General features: G+C 39.8%; 1 long non-coding RNA gene across 1 annotated transcript; it reads left to right on the forward strand.

The window, feature by feature from the left end:
- The first annotated feature begins 7,867 nt into the window (after positions 1 to 7,867).
- On the forward strand, positions 7,868 to 12,168 carry LOC129718226 (uncharacterized). The gene is made up of 3 exons (XR_008726830.1): positions 7,868 to 8,101; positions 8,212 to 8,329; positions 12,148 to 12,168. It is a non-coding gene; the product is annotated as an uncharacterized LOC129718226 (long non-coding RNA).
- The last annotated feature ends 4,502 nt before the right edge of the window (positions 12,169 to 16,670 follow it).

The raw sequence follows: 16,670 nt of genomic DNA on the forward strand, positions 1-16,670 counted from the left end.
GCTTTTTGTTGTTGTTCGAGATTTTAAGGGACACTCTTCTGGGAGGGAAATCGGCAAATGGGGTGTTGCAGGCAACACTCCCGGAGAATTTCTCCATCAGTGCTGGCTGATTGCACAAAAATTTCTGAAACGAGAAGTGATATTCAGATGCAACGAAAGGGGTGAATTTGTTCCCGTGGGGTAAGGAAAATCCGCAGGAAAAGGATTTCGGACGATTTGCGTTGTTCTACGATGAAGCAAACCATCGATATTATCCCGTCGAGAAAGTAACAGCCAACATTTTACAGCATTGGAAGAAGAAGGAGATGCATTTATTTTTGCACGTTTATTCCCTCTCCGTTAATAACAAAACTGTTTTTAAAACAGTGAAGGATGTTCTTTTGGAGCCTGAATCTAGGGACCGAGCTGGAGCCGCATCGAATAGAATAATTGACGATCTCGCAAAAAAACTGCGTAATAAGAATGGGAGCTCTTGGCAAGCTCAAGACATGATGATGATGATGGTTCCACCTCATACCCCTACATCGGTTTGAGCTGGTCGATTTATCTAAGTAAGATATTATATAGAGTCATACAATGTAACCAGTTGACAAACAAATAACGGACTGGTTATTAATACAGACATAGTAACCCTTCAAAAGAATACCAATAATTCGAAAATAAATAAAAAATAAACGATTTTTCAATAACATTGATCCAAGGCTCATCCAGAACGTTTCCAACCCGAAAATTATATGGACTTGGTTAGGAATTGAACCTAACATTTAGGAGCGTTAACTAATCAGAAATGGTTCTGGATAACGATCCAGAACTACGAGAGAGATCCTATGACACTATAATTCCCGATAACGAGCTCTACAGTCCACAGGCAAACCCAAGCCTTTTCAGTTTATTTCTCCGAATCCTTTTTTTAAATCGTAAAAGCAAACAAATTAAGAAAATAAAGGTGACAGCAACCCAAAAAGCAACTTATCAACCCGTTATGCTTTTTGTTTCAATTTCAGGGGTTTAAACCTGATGTACTCAATATCCAGATTGTCTATGTCAGTCTACGCGCGCGTGGCTCAAACATGTGTAGCCGACTCATTTTTTTAACTCTAATATTAATTATTATATAACTATATTCAAACAAAAATCCATCATCATCAATGAACATAATAACTTAATGTACCCAATAAATTAGAAAAAAAGTTTAAATTTTACAATCTTCGTCATTAATTTACAAAAAATTCTATATAATCTGTCTACAAGACAGACTTTATGTGTGAAATACAAAGCCTTTTAAACTCCGCCATTGTTGCTGAACGTTTTACTTGTCTTGGCATCGAATTGAAAAAGTTTATTCCTTTGTACAACAGAGAGTTTTGTGATCTTCCGAATAAAAAATGTGGTGTTCTAGCATCACCCGCGTTTCTAGTGTTGTACCTATGAAAATCACTTCCTCTATCAATTCGATCACACAAATAGCGAGGCAGCTTATTATTCAAAATCTTATATAGAAACACCATTGTCAAAAAATATACTCTTTGCTTCACAGAAAGCCATTGCAATGCGTCCAGCATAAAACTCGAGGAAGTGTATCTATTACATCTTAATTATTAATCGCATTACTTTATTTTGTAAGCGCTGCAGTCTCAACATTTGTGTATTGTTTGCAAGAAATATTATGGATGAACAAAAATCTATATGTGGTGAAATGATTGACTTATAAAGACTAATTTTACTACTAACAGTCAATTCATTTTTCAAACGGCACAAAATACCGTATTTTTTCGCCATTTTCTTGATGACATTATCTATGTGAGACTTGAAAGTTAATTTGTCATCAATAATAACTCCAAGATACTTTAATTCATTTACGCGATCAATCGTCTCACCATCAATTACAATGTTTACGTCTGGTCTGGAGTTGGCAGAAAAAATAATCAAGTACTGTGTTTTACTAATATTTAATTTAAGCTGTTTAAACTTTAACCAACTCGCCAGATAATGTAAATCTTGATTCAAAAGTGCAACAATATCGTTTGGATTTTTCACTGCAATGAACAGAACAGTGTCATCGGCAAATAAATTTATATCGCAAAACGGTAAAACTCGCTTCATGTCATTAATATATATTATGAACAAAATGGGCCCCACAACACTTCCTTGCGGTACACCAAGTGTATTAGCAATGGAATCCGATTCAAAATCATTAAAACGAGTCTTCTGAGTTCTAGCACACAAATAGCTTTCAAACCATTAATATGCTGTCCCTACGATACCGAAGCGCTCCAATGTTTGCAACAATAAGGGCCTAGAAATTGTTTCAAAAGTGCGTTTTAGATCCAAAAATACAGCAAGAATAGTTTCTTTAGCCTCGATTTTTTCTTTCCATTTTGCTCACACCAGATTCAATGCAGACTCACAAGAGTGCCCCTCTCGATAACCTGATTGCTCTGGAATTAGCAAATCATTACGATTTAAATAATCCATCAGCTGGCCTTTTACAACAAGTTCTAATATTTTCTCTAATGCTTGGATGATGTGGGCTAAGGCCATATACGCCGCCGAACCATGTCGACAAAAAAGTTTAATCGAAGAGGTGCCCCCGGTACACTTAATTAAACTCTTATCTGCCAAAGAACAACCGACAATCCGAGCGCTGAAACGAAGTTTTTCCATGGCCTATAGTGTGAACGCCGGTTACCATGACTAGGTTCGTAGAGCATTCAGCGAAGTGCAGACAATTTTTTAAACTTTTTCGACTAAATTGGAGTAACTGAATCGGTGCATTGAAGCATTAGAAATGCGCGACACTATAGGTGAATCATTTATTTCTGCAGCAAAAATGATCAATTCTGATGTTCCTTTTAGTTTGTTGTTTGAGTCTTTCGGTATAATAAGTGATGTTGTTTAAACTCAATAAAAATAAAAGTTTTGTAAGCATTATGTCTTTATAATTTTATTTTCTCGAATGTACACTTTTCATCTTTTATCAGATAATGTGTCGCGTCGCTTTTCCGAATTTTTTTCAAACCCAAGAAACTTCAAATCTCTTTCAATCTCAACAGTAGGGTCGAAACGTCCACCCTGAATATAACCACATTTTCGGAACAAATTTCCCATCGGATAGTCAGAGAATTGTTGGATGATATCCGCTACAATCAAGGCCAAATCCTGATTTGAGCATTCGATGTAGGATCTTCTAAGGTGCTGCTTAACGATGCCAAAAACAACCTCTATCGGATTGTAAAATGGACAATAAGCTGGTAAAAAAATTGGGATTATACCTAGGTATCGCAGATAGTAAACGATCATGGGGTCGCAGTGTATGCGAGCGCCATCAAGTATCCAAATAGAGTAGGTCCCAGGGTATTTTTTCACATCCGTTGAATTGGCAATGAATTTTCTGCAGCATTCAAAAAATTTACTACGGTTGAATGTACCTTCTGTGCTGAAGACCTCTTTCATGCCGTCTTGGCCAATGAAGGATAGGAGGGATACTCTTGGTTTCCTTATAAACTCTCCTCGACAAATCAATCGTTCTCCTCGTACTTCGTAGCCACGTGTCCTCAATACCCAAGTAACCAAAAGTTCGGATAAAAGTAGAATTCATAGACTAATCAGCCAATCTAACGATCATGAATAGAATTTTATTCAGCTCAATTTTTAAGTAATTAACCGTACTTTCAAGTTCGCATTTGTTGAATAAACTACGAGTAGCATGCAAAGCAGCTTCTAAACTGAGCTAGAAAGTTCACATCAAGTTCGGATAGGTCGCTGAACAGAGCGCTATTCAGCTTGAAAGAAAACTTTAAGAAACTTAAAATAAAAATCAATTTGCAATTTTTCACTTCCTTCCACTCATTATTCGTATTGGTATAATCCCATGATAATCATTTACTGAAGAAATCTAGATCAGAAGAATAATTTCCTGGCTCCATTTATTATTAAATTTCATTTTTTTTGCTACACCATTTACTACACCAAGCTTCGAACTCGAGTCCTCCCTCTTTGAAGCCTAGATTCATACCACTGCTCCGTTCCCGCTATATGAGATCAGCATCGATTTTACTCGATGTGCTGATTTCTCTTCGTTACCTACACGTTCATGGCTAGAAACACCGGGTTTCTCTTTCAGCTTGAAAGTTCAGATAAAGTACAGGCGGAACCTCACGCGAACTAAGAAGTTCGCGAAAAGGCTGACGCGGAACTTTTTCTGAACTTTAAAGTTCAGAAAAAGTACACGCGAAACGCATAAACTTTAAGTCTGACAGTTCTCAGGTTTGTTTTGATTTTACTGCAGTTTGTTGGTAATGTAATTGAAAAAGGTTGTGTACGCAATATTTTCCTTTCAAACGTTTATTGAAATTTTTTTTCTGGTAAGCAGTATATACAAAATATAATAAATGATCAAAATCGATGAAATTTTTTTTAGATAAATAGATATGCTGTTAGCCGTAGTCGAAACGAGCCGTTGGTGACATAGAAAACTCTCGGTGGTGTCCGAGAAATGGACCGGACCTCCAGAACCGGCAACCGGCAACCATGCTGTGGCCGAACGTAAAAAAACACCCAAGATTTGGACAAATTGCTCAGGGATAAAAGCATCACGCGCAAACGAGTGTCTAACGGGAATTCACAGCTAACACTAGGTTTATTTTTTCTGTTGATCTGCACATTCCTGGGAATCGGAATTCATAGTTGATTTCCTGTAAGGTAACAAAAGAAAGTGTTTAGATAGAGAAAGCCTTTAAACACCCTAATATCACCTATTGTAATTATAGCTTTGTTTTCCTTTTGCCGGTTATTGAGATAAAAAACCGATGATAATAAAACAAACCACTTTTGTTTATTGTTTTTGAAAAACTCATTTTTTATCACTGATCCTGGAGCAAACTTCACTTTCGCCAAAGCCGAGTCGGAACTTATCATGAACTTTAAAGTGGAAATAAAGTACGACATAGACTTCTCCTGAACTTTCGTGCTGATTAAAAGTACGGATAAAATGCTAACCGAACTTTAATTTCCGGCGGCTTTGAGGTTCACGTGTGAACCTTATGTGAACTTCAAGGTTCCAATGAAGAGGAACAAGCAGCGTATCCTGAACTTTCATGCTGATTAGAAGTACGGATAAAATGCTAACCGAACTGTAATTTCCGGGGGTTTTGAAGTTCACGGGTGAACTTTAAGGTTCCAATAAAGGGGAACAAGCAGCTTCTAATGAACTTTCAAGTTGCTTTCAGGTGTTGACGGTACTTTATTTAGAATGAAGTTCGGTGTGTGACTAATGTGTCCTGTTGTTCAGCAAGAAAGTTCTACGGAACTAAATTTGAACCTTATGTGAACTTCTAAGTTCGTGTTTCAAGTGAAATTCGAACTTCTGGTTGCTTGGGTATCCCTTGATTATCACAACTGAACTCGTCAAGGAACACCAAGTTTTGATAATCCCACTTAATGCTTTGAAGCTCCTCGCAAAACCTCAAAACGTCGTCTGTCCGGATCTGAATAGCTCTACGCTCCAAAGCTTTCCAGGAGAGTCCCTCTTGATGCAGGATACGGCACACAGATGATGTTGATATGGGGATGCAAAAAGTTTTTTCGAATTCTTTTTTGGCTTCGTTGCCATTGTCGTTTTTCCACTCCAAATTTTTTTGAGTCTCGAGCGTACTGCTTTCGAGAAAAGCACCCGCTTTCCTGGTAGTTGGAAATCCAGTTAGCAATAGTTGAGCTGTGCTTCCGGTAAATTACAGCAAGTTTGGCCTTAGACAAGCCCAAGAAGAAATAGCCGTAAAGAGCGTGGTACACGGTTTTGTTCAAAGCACGGTGTTTGCTAATTTCTTGAAGAATATCCATGCTCAAAATATTTGGGAAATTCTTATCAAATTTATTAGTATTGTAGAATGTAGTTTTACCATATGTACTGAAAAGTCACTATTCGACAGATAGTTAAGTAGTGAAGAGCGGAAAGTTAACTGTCATTCAAATTTCTTCTCAACAATCTAAGAATTGCTGCAAGGGACAATAAAACTTCAATAACCAAAATTAAATGAGAAACACGTGTCAATTCCACCATTTTTTTTTCAGTGTATTTGATTGCGCGCAAAACCCGCACGCATAAAACCGTTTCGATTGCACACACTGAAACAAGTCGACATATATTCTCTATTCGCGTTAGCGAACCTATACATTAGAGAAATGACAAGACACTCACCGTTAAGGCAACTGTCAACATCAAAACGGGTAACGGCGATGCAAATTTATACAGCTCGCCCGTTTTGATGTTGCCTTAACAGTTGCCTTAACGGTGAGTGTCTTGTCATTTCTCTAATGTATAGGTTCGCTAATTCGCGTTGACGGTGTTGCTGATATTCGTTTGGTTTTTGCGTGCGAAAAAGAAGGAAGAAATATTTTTGTTTTTGTCATTACGCACATTTTGACAATTACATATGAGAGTTCGCGTAGGTGCGAACAGCCTTCGAAATCTCTTTCAACGCGAATAAACCGAATTTAATTTGTCCAATGAATTTAACGTACCAAAAGATCTCTTAATTTTATATGAATCCATTAGAAATCCATTTGAAAATTAAATGTGATACAATAATTTTAACGAATCACACAATGAAATAATTACTATCGGATTTTCAAATCCATTTTATTTGATATTAATTTACGTCTAAAGCAGGTATTAGACGAAGCAAATATTTGCTATTTTTCAATACAGATTTTATTTTGTGCAAATAAAAATCGTACCAAAAATAGCAAATATTTGCGTCGTCTAATACCTGCTTAACATGTGTCGCAAAAATTTAAATTTACAGGCAATATTACGGAATACATTTCATAAAGTAAATATATAAAACCGTCATGTTTTGAAACCAACATATAAATGTTATTGATAAATCCAATAAAAAACACACGTCGCCGTGACTTTGGTCTTCTTGTCAGTTGACTTGTAAAGTTTTGCTTTGGATTTGGTATCGAATAATCCAGATTGTTATTCAAAATAACAACACCACGAAAAAACGGCGTCTTATTGAGCGATTGGAAGGATATTCCCTTATCTCCAATGGTTAAGTTATTGTTCTAACTTCTTGTTTAAACTTGCATAGATATTCACAAGTATAGATCACACCGAAAAAATTGGCACTTATCAAATCGTAGGGCAAACAACGAACAGACCATTGGAACTCGGATCAAGTGGCCAACGATGAACCGGTAATTTCTTTTTTATTATTCATTTGTCAGGAAGTCGGTAGTGAAATCTCTCGAAAGTTGCCACCGCCACTGATTTAGGTAATTCATTTGTGCTTTAATTTATAGGATTGCCGTTAACAGTCAACAACCAATCAAGTACAAATTTGTTAAAATAAATATAATTTTTATAATAAATTCTTGTATCTTTCATAAACAAATACTTCGATTAGTTTTCATTTACATATCATATGAAAGAAACAGTCCCTTTAGTGAAGTTATTTCTATAGGCTAATAACAACGAATGCATGAGATTTCCTTATGAAATTGTTATTGTATATCAAGATATAAATTAAGGCATTTCCAATGAGTCTAATGGATTATAAGTTCTGTAGTTTTTAAAGGATTTTCTTATCTATTTTGAAAGCTTGGTAGTAATGTGAGTTTATCAGACGATCCTATGAAGAATGCATGACACATTTTCGATCACATCGTTTTGATTGGAAGTTCTAATAGTGCAAATAAATAACACTCCCTTATAATATGAACAGGTGAGATTATTTCAGTGCAGGAGAGAAAAAAAGAAGAAAAGAAACGTCAAGTAAGGCCCCTGCCATGTCGAACGCCAACGCGAGTAACCGGGCGAGAGCCCTGCCGTAGGTCAATGAACAGCCGTAGGTAGAGCTGTTCACCAACCCATGGCAAGGCTCCTGCTCCTCCTGCCCGACCGCCCGCACTGGCGCTCAGCATGGCAAAGGTCTAAGCCGCATCTTTTGTTTGTTTTGAAAGTAATCATCAGTACAGATAAAATTTTATTCGATGGACGTATGGTTGATATCGTATGGTTGATATAGCCTGTTCAACAAAACAAAAGAGAAGAAGAAGAAGAAGATAAAATTTTGTTTTCTATCCGCCCAGAAAATTGGTTAGCTTCATTTCAATGGTTAATTATCTATGCTAATAAAAGTCTTTCTATACTCAAAAATACCATCCGGCTGAAACGCAAAACGGCAAACTGAAAACTTTATGTCTCAGCGAAACATGAATTACGGCTGTGAAGAAATAGGAAACACAATGGTAGTTTTTTACGAGAAATCGCAGCGGTAATATTGAGTTTTTCGCTAATAGTTGCAGCCTCCGTTCGAATCCAAAGGTAATTAAAGTTTACTATTCAGACGAGTTTTATGATATTTTGAAGTAGAATACTTCTCTCAGGAAGTTCGGCTACATAGGGATGTGAAATGAAAATCTAAAACCGAAGAAAGTGAAAAATATGTCCAATTTCAAATGCTAATAAATCGGTTAGTATTCGATAGATTTCCTTCGTTCTTGCAGCAATAGATTGGAAAATCTTCTAAGATTCTTCCCAAAATAAGATAATTGTAATTTTATTATTCACACTATTGTACTATTGAAAATAGCCAAGCCTTGTCAAAACGGAAAATTCGACCTCTGATTGGTCGTTATATGCTTGCTTCCCAAGCACGGTCGACAGGATCATATACCTTGCAATTGAAAACATGCTATTTGGCCTATATAAGAGCCTGTTTCAGCCGGAGCCGCTCATAATAGTTCTAGACAGCGACAACAGCAGTCGTCCTTCCTTAGCAGCAGCACTAGCTCTGTGGTTGGTCACCACGTCTCAGGAGCAGCGCGGTTTTTCTCAGCGTGTGTACAGCGACAACAGCAGTCGTCCTTCCTTAGCAGCAGCACTAGCCCTGTGGTTGGTCACCACGTCTCAGGAGCAGCGCGGATTTTCTCAGCGTGTGTCGCCAGACAGCCATTATTCCCCCCGTGTTGGGGCAGCATGATGATTGCCATCAGGAAATCCAATTTCGGAAATCAAAATGCCTTTTTTAAGGCAAATAAACAAGTCATTGAAAGTAAATAATTTTTGTCAACGCAAGCAAGCATTCTGTGTTGCATCCTAGCAATTCAAATTTGTCGCACCCGTCTAATTTACTGAATGTGAAATAGCTTCCACAGTGCATGTTGTCCGTGTATCTTAATTCCCCCAATGTTAGGGCAGCTCAAAGGTTGTAATTAGCAACCGATTTTGACCGCCACATGCTTTTTTCAAGGCAAATAAAAAAATAATTGAAGGTTAATAATTTTCTGGCATCAACACAAGCAGACATTCTGTGCGGGATGCAATCAAATTCTGTTGTAGTTGTCTAATTTTTACTTTCACTTTATTTAGTAAACCCCCCACTGTAGGGGCAGCGCAAAGGCTGCGATCAGCATAACCGACATTGAATAATTAACTGCCCTGTTAGTACGCATTCACAAAAGCAGTTAGTTCGACTATGCAGAGCTAATATGAAGTCGATTCAATCCATCAGCATAAACAGAATTTCGTCGTCTCCCAGCTGCCAAGTTGCAACATGATGCAACACGCAACAGCGAGCAAACGAAATCGCTTGATGTTACAAACCGCAATAGGATACGGGTTAAAACCGTTCGTGTGTGAGAGCACCATCGGTGTTTATTCGCTGGATACACTATCTACTGTCTACTGAACGCAATAATCTGCTTACATGCGACATGGGGACGGGAACATTTTCTTCAACCAAGCTACACAACACGACACAAAACATGTTATTTTGTTGCTTCAATGAGAGTGCTATCGGTCCGGCTCGACAGAATGTTCACAAGAAATCATTTTTGTGCATCCGTGCTACGAAACTGAGGAAAAACTTTAGAAACTGAAAAAAGAGGTGAAGCTTATCAAATGATCGCTCTGACACATATTTTTCAAGTTTTATCATTCCACCATGTACGAAAAATAGTTCATTCCTATTTTCATCCCTATATAAGAGCCTGTTTTAATCGAAGCCGCTCATAATAGTTCTGAACAGCGACGACAGCAGTCCTCCCTCAGCAGCAGCGGGAAAGAGCAGTGGGTACCATCGATAGCGGATAGCGGCTACAACCGTGGCATGGCTGCGGATAAGCTAAGCAGTTTCAGCGGATCTCACCATCGATAGCAGCAGGGCCAGCAGATGCAGGTACAGCGGGTACCAATGGTGGCCACAACTGTGGCATGGCTACGGATAGCGTTGCAGTTGCTCAGCAGTTGGGCCAGCGTATAGCGGCCACAACTGTGGCATGGCTATGCATAGCGTAGTTGTTGCAGCGGGTATATCAGCATCGATAGTAGCAGGGTCAGCTGATGCAACGACACTCCCTTCACTAAAATGCTGTTTCAGTGTGGTAGCGGGAAGCATCAGCAGCAGGCTTGCATGAAGTGAATACATCAGCCAGCAACTTTCTCTAAGGCCTCTGCCATAGTAGACGCGAAAAGCGGCGCGAACCGATTCGCTCGGCCGTAGGTTGATGTACAGCTCTACTGATGGCTGTACATTAACCTACAGCCGAGAGAATCGGTTCGCGTCGCTTTTCGCGTCTATTATGGCAGAGGCCTAATGGGAAAGTTGAATCATTTTGTTCAGAAGAATATTATTGTCGGTAATATTACAAAGATGGATTGCGTAAATCCGATTTTGAATTGAACAATTGTTCTTCTGAGAACAAATAAAACACTTATTTGAAGAGTTAATAGCTTTTGGTACCAATAGCAGTATAGTGACAGCCTCAGCGGTAGATGCAGATGCAGCCGGTACTTCCCTGAGGCCGATGTAAAGGTAAATGGGAGCAGCACGGCGAAACAGTTCGGGTTATGCTTAGACGCGCGTCATTTTTCGTTGTTGATATTCCCCACATGAAACGACGCGCTTTCGTATGATAGCGGTGGTATTAGCGGTAGATGCATTTGCCAACACTTCCTCCAGTAAAGCCGTGTCTAGTTTTCAATGTGAAAACACCTTTCTCATTGTGTTGACCGTGCGCCTTAGTCCTCACTATCAAGGTAACACAGAGATGTAAGATAAACACTACATCCTATGATAAATTGAACAATTGTCCTTATAAGGACAACAAATGAATTAATGAAGATTTAATTTTGAATTACAATACTTCTCTCAGGAAGTTCGGCTACATAGGGATGTGAAATGAAAATCTAAAACTGAAAAAAGTGAGAACAATTTCAAATGCTAATAAATCGGTTAGTTTTCGATGAATTTCCTTCGTTTTTGCAGCAATCGATTAGAAAATCTTCTAAGATTCCTACCAAATGCATGAAATTGCAATTTTGCAATTGCAATTTTATCATTGGAACTATTGTACTATTGAAAGCTCTTAAGCCTTGTCAAAACACAAAATTCGACCTCTGATTGTTCGTTATACCGCGCTTTCCCAAGCACGGTCGGCAGAGTTATGGACCTAGTAAATTGGGAATGCATCATTTGGCCTATAGTAGAGCTTCATCAGATAATAAACAAACATTTCATCGGATATTAAATTGAACAACTGAAATTTGAAGAACACAAATGATTATTTGAAGAGTTAATATTTTCTCGTTTTGCGCTATAATCCAAAGTTAATTATGTTCATCTACATGCATACTCTGATTATTATTACGTGTTTGCGTCGCTTAGTGTTTGGCTACGGTCATGCAAAACGCAAATAACGGCGCGATGCGATTCGGCAAGACGAAATCTGTTGAAATGTATAGCTCTACTTCGCTTTAAAAAGAGCTGTACATTTCACCACGGTAAGGCGAATCGCATCGCGCCGGCATTCGCGTTCTGCATAACCGTAGCCTTTGTTCCGTTCCCGTTCAATGATGTCGTAATAAATGTGCATATTACGTATTGAATGTGCATATTACAATTCGGCAGCACTTCAACTTCTCATTTGCACAAAATTTAAAAATATTCAATGAACTTCATTCAAAATATCAGACAAAAAAAATAACAATACTGCCAATGAACGGTCAACATTTATTTACTAGAAAAAATGACTGACACGCAAGCAGCCGGGTTATCTTTCTTGTAAAAGTATTCTACTTCAATCTTGCGGTCGTGGCTTTGCATACAACCTTCTTGTGATTTTTTTTCCAAACTACCGTAGCCTCATCACTATGGCAGACTGGAGTCTACTGGACTTTGAAGATCGTCTTGATTGCACACTCGTGTGCCGCCGATGGAATGAGGCGTTTTTCTCCTGTCCGGCGTTAGGCCAGAAAGGGGTCTACTACGAAAGGCTGAAACTCAAAAGGCTGAAACAAAAAGAAAAGGCTGCCCCCCCGCAGTGACCGGCGCTTCCGACGGCGGGTCGCCGGCGCACACTCGCGGCCTTCGGCCGTCTCGCCCTTAATCATCTAGGAAACGTGTACAAGAGTCAAGTGTGTATAGATTCAAATGTTGCCGAAAATTAATTTTCTATTGCACAAACCAATTATTACTCAAACATTGAACTCTGTCACTTTATAAAGGTTTGTTATCCATGTGTCCGAATTTTTCAACGATTATGATTCAAGTTACAAAAGTTTCAGCCTTTCATGTTTCAGCCTTTCGTTCATTCAGCCTTTTGTGGTTTCAGCCTTTTGTGCATTCAGCCTTTCGTTTTGAAACATACTTTTCAGTCTTTCGAGTTTCAGCCTTTCGGGTTTCAGCCTTTTGAGTTTCAGCCTTTCGTTACTAACCCGCCAGAAAGTTGTGTTCACGATTGGAAAATACTACAGCGAAAAAGCAGTACGGTCCGTTGTGCGTCACAGACAACGCAAATACCGAAACTGGGCTATTGATTTAGACCGCCAAACATCGAACGGGATTGTTGATGTGTGCCTGAAGGAAGCTGTGAATCGATGCAAGATGGAATCGTTAACTCTGAGGAGCTTTCTGCTTCCACTCACCAATTGTTTCCAGCGTAATGCCACCCTGTTCGGTTCTTTACCAGAACTTAATTTGGAAATTACCGTGGACTCTGATAACGCAAAGCATTGTTCAACAGCTCAGAAGTTTGTTCTTGAACAGCTGAAGGTTATTAATTATGTTCAGGATAATATCAGGTCCCGATATGTGTCGCACACACAATCTTCAGTGACATTGGTTTTCGAAACACCCAATTTAGTTTCAGCCTCGGTCAGAATGGAAAACCTCGCTCGGGAGTTGGATTTTGCAGTGGAAGTCATAGACGGTGTCAAATTAAAGCAGCTCAATGTAGACCTTGGAAGTCACATGTGGGAAAGCTTCTTCACCCAAGAACGCGCCGCTTTAAAGCATTTGGTAATCCGACGTTCGAAAGGAGTAACAGAACAACGAGATTGGAATATGTTACTCGGGAAAATGCCCAATTTAGAGCAAGTTGAGCTGGTATACCCCAACGGAAGTATGCTGGCAGCCTTAAGCCACAATTGTCGAAAAATTACACATCTAAAGTTAAACGATTTCGAATTTCAAGACGCATCTTTCGGTGACTGTATGAATTGGTCTTCGCTTAGAGAATTGTGTCTGAATGGTCATATAGATTGCAGCAGCTCGACGTCCATTCACTTGGAAAACTTAACACTTCTTGAATTTAGATGTTACAGACCGAATCAACATAAACTGATTTTAACAGCACCTAAAATAGAAGTGCTCAAGTTGCGTTATTTCACATATGAGACATTCGTTCTAAGAGCGGGTGATCAGTTGAAATCCATTTGCTTTGATCTTGTAGTAGCGCCAAGTTTTCTTAACTCGATTTTCTTGGAAAATCTTCTCGATCTGGTGCTCTACACCGATGACAGTGCGCTGGAATGGATTGGCATTTTCAACATGCTGGAAAATTTAACACAGCTTGAAATTATATGCTCTCAGTTAGATCGGGAACTTGATTTCAGTGTCCTGTTTAGTCTATGGTATCACTGGGAACACTGAACCGTGGGAGAAGTGAGCAAAGCGAGAGTAGAAAAATAACCCCTTTGAACGCGCACGCGGATTCTGTAACGAGCGATTTAAATAAAGATTTACTTAGTTAAAACTTTCGACAAGCGTTTTATTTCGTGTTCGAACGCTACATTGGTGAACCACGACGTCGCGAACATTAAAATTTCGCGATTTTACCTCGTCATTCGTGTTGTTAGTTAAACGCGATATCTAACCTCAACATGGCGAATGCAAACGAAAACCATATTACGGCGTCTGTCGCTATCAAACTGCCGGATTTTTGGAAAACAGATCCGGCCATGTGGTTTGCCCAAGCCGAGGCACAGTTCCATTTAGCAAAAATGGTTAATGATGAGGCTAAGTTTTACCACATCGTGGCGAAAGTGGACCAATCAGTCATTTGTCATATATCTGATTTGGTAGCAGCGCCTCCGGAACAAAATAAGTATAAAACCATCAAGGAACGTTTAATTTCCCGCTTTGCGGTATCCGCTGAAAGCCGCCTCGAACAGCTGCTAGGAGCCCAAGACCTTGGTGACATGAGACCAACCCACCTCTTGGCAAAAATGAGAGAACTGTCTGCCGGTTTGGGCGTTGACAACAACCTATTGAAAATGCTTTTTATTCAACGTCTTCCGCTAAAAATACGACCGGTATTAGCCTGTCATGACGGCACCATTGAAAAGCTCGCGGAAATGGCGGATAAAATCACGGATACTGCTACTAATCCGTTATCCGCAGCAGGGATAGCACACAACGAACCAGAATCCAGACACGATAGCAAATTATTGGAGCAAATAGAATACCTTACAGCAGAAATTCGTCAGCTCAAAACTTCCAAGTACAACCGAGGCAGATCTACTTCACGAAGCCAAAGAGATTCACGCTCGTCATCGGGATCTAGGATGTGCTGGTACCATCGGAAGTATGGGAACGATGCTCAACAATGTCGTGAGCCGTGTACATGGAATTCAAAAAACTAAACATCTCCCCACCGTCGTCGGCGAAGGTGGCAGGAGTATCTGAAAGCCGCCGAATGATAATCTTCGATAAAACAAACAATTCTCGCTTTTTAGTTGACACTGGATCAGACGTTTCGATCTTGCCGGCTTCTAGGAAGGACCGCGTTGAAGGTATTAAAACTCAGCAACTGTATGCCGCCAACGGCAGCCGCATTCGAACGTTTGGAACGAAATTGCTATCCACGGATCTTGGGTTAAGAAGTAAATTTACCTGGAACTTCCACGGTTAAGGACCTCCGACGATTTCTAGCACTTATCAACGGCTACAAACGCTTTATACGCCACGCTTCCCACATCCAAGCTGAGCTTCAAAAGCTTATCATCGGCAACAGAAAAAACGATGTTCGTAAATTGAACTGGACAGATGCTGCCGTGTTAAGTTTCGAGCGTTGCAAAAAATCGTTGGCGGAAGCCTCTCTTCTTCATTATCCCGATTCGTCCAAACCGCTCGCTTTGAATGTAGATGCATCAAATATTGCGGCTGGAGCCGTCCTGCAGCAATTAAGAGATGGAGTGTGGGAACCTGTAGGATTTTTTTCGGAAAAATTTTCCAAGTCACAGCTTAAGTACTCCACTTTTGGACGAGAATTAACTGCAATGAAAATGGCTGTGAAGTACTTCCGGCTGTTCCTGGAAGGACGCAGTTTTACAATCTTTACCGATCACCGTCCACTGACTTACGCGTTGACAACAGAATCTAACTGTCGGTTGCCACATGAAGAACGCTATCTGCGTTTTATATCACAGTTCACAACGGATATTCAGTACCTCAGTGGAAAGGAAAACCACGTCGCCGATGCACTGTCTCGCGCCGAAAGTGTTGCCGCTGTTTCAATAAATTACGAAGAAATCGGACGCGAACAAAAATCTGATCTTGAACTAAAACAGCTGATGAAGTCGTCATCCACCTCATTAAGGTTTGAAGCTAGACAAATGAATGGCTGCTCACAGTTAATCTTCTGCGACACCTCTACTGGTAAATTACGACCATTTGTCCCGAAGGCTCATCGTACAAACGTCATGCATAACCTTCATGGAATTTTCCATCCCGGTACCAGAGCTACAAGGAAGCTTATTTCGGAGCGTTTTGTTTGGCCTTCTATGAATAGTGACATAAATACATTTGTAAAAAATTGTTTAGCTTGTCAACGATCGAAAGTACATCGACACACTGTGTCACCGCTAGGACAATTTGACGTTCCCAGAGCTCGTTTTCAACATCTGCATATTGATCTGGTGGGACCTCTCCCCCCATCTAACGGACATCGCTATTTGTTGACTATGGTCGATCGGTTTACACGGTGGCCAGAGGCAGTCCCATTAGTGGACATGACAGCAGCATCAGTAGCTCAAGCACTTTACTCCACGTGAATTTCAAGATTCGGGGTTCCGGAGAACTTAACAACTGACCAAGGAAGACAATTTGAGTCAGATCTGTTCAGGGAGTTGACATATATTTTAGGTGTTCATCATATTCGCACGACGGCTTACCATCCGCAAGCAAACGGATTAGTGGAACGATTCCACCGAACGTTGAAAGCATCGATAATGTGTGTTAATCCAAAGAACTGGTTCAACGAGCTTCCCATGATACTACTTGGCCTCAGAACAGCGTACCGAGATGATTTAAGGGGTTCTGCCGCGAATTTGGTTTACGGCCAATCTTTGCGTGTTCCTGGTGAATTCTTCCAGCCTTCTTCAG

The sequence above is a fragment of the Wyeomyia smithii genome, chromosome 1 (genome assembly GCF_029784165.1).
Source record: "Wyeomyia smithii strain HCP4-BCI-WySm-NY-G18 chromosome 1, ASM2978416v1, whole genome shotgun sequence".
NCBI lineage: Eukaryota > Metazoa > Arthropoda > Insecta > Diptera > Culicidae > Wyeomyia > Wyeomyia smithii.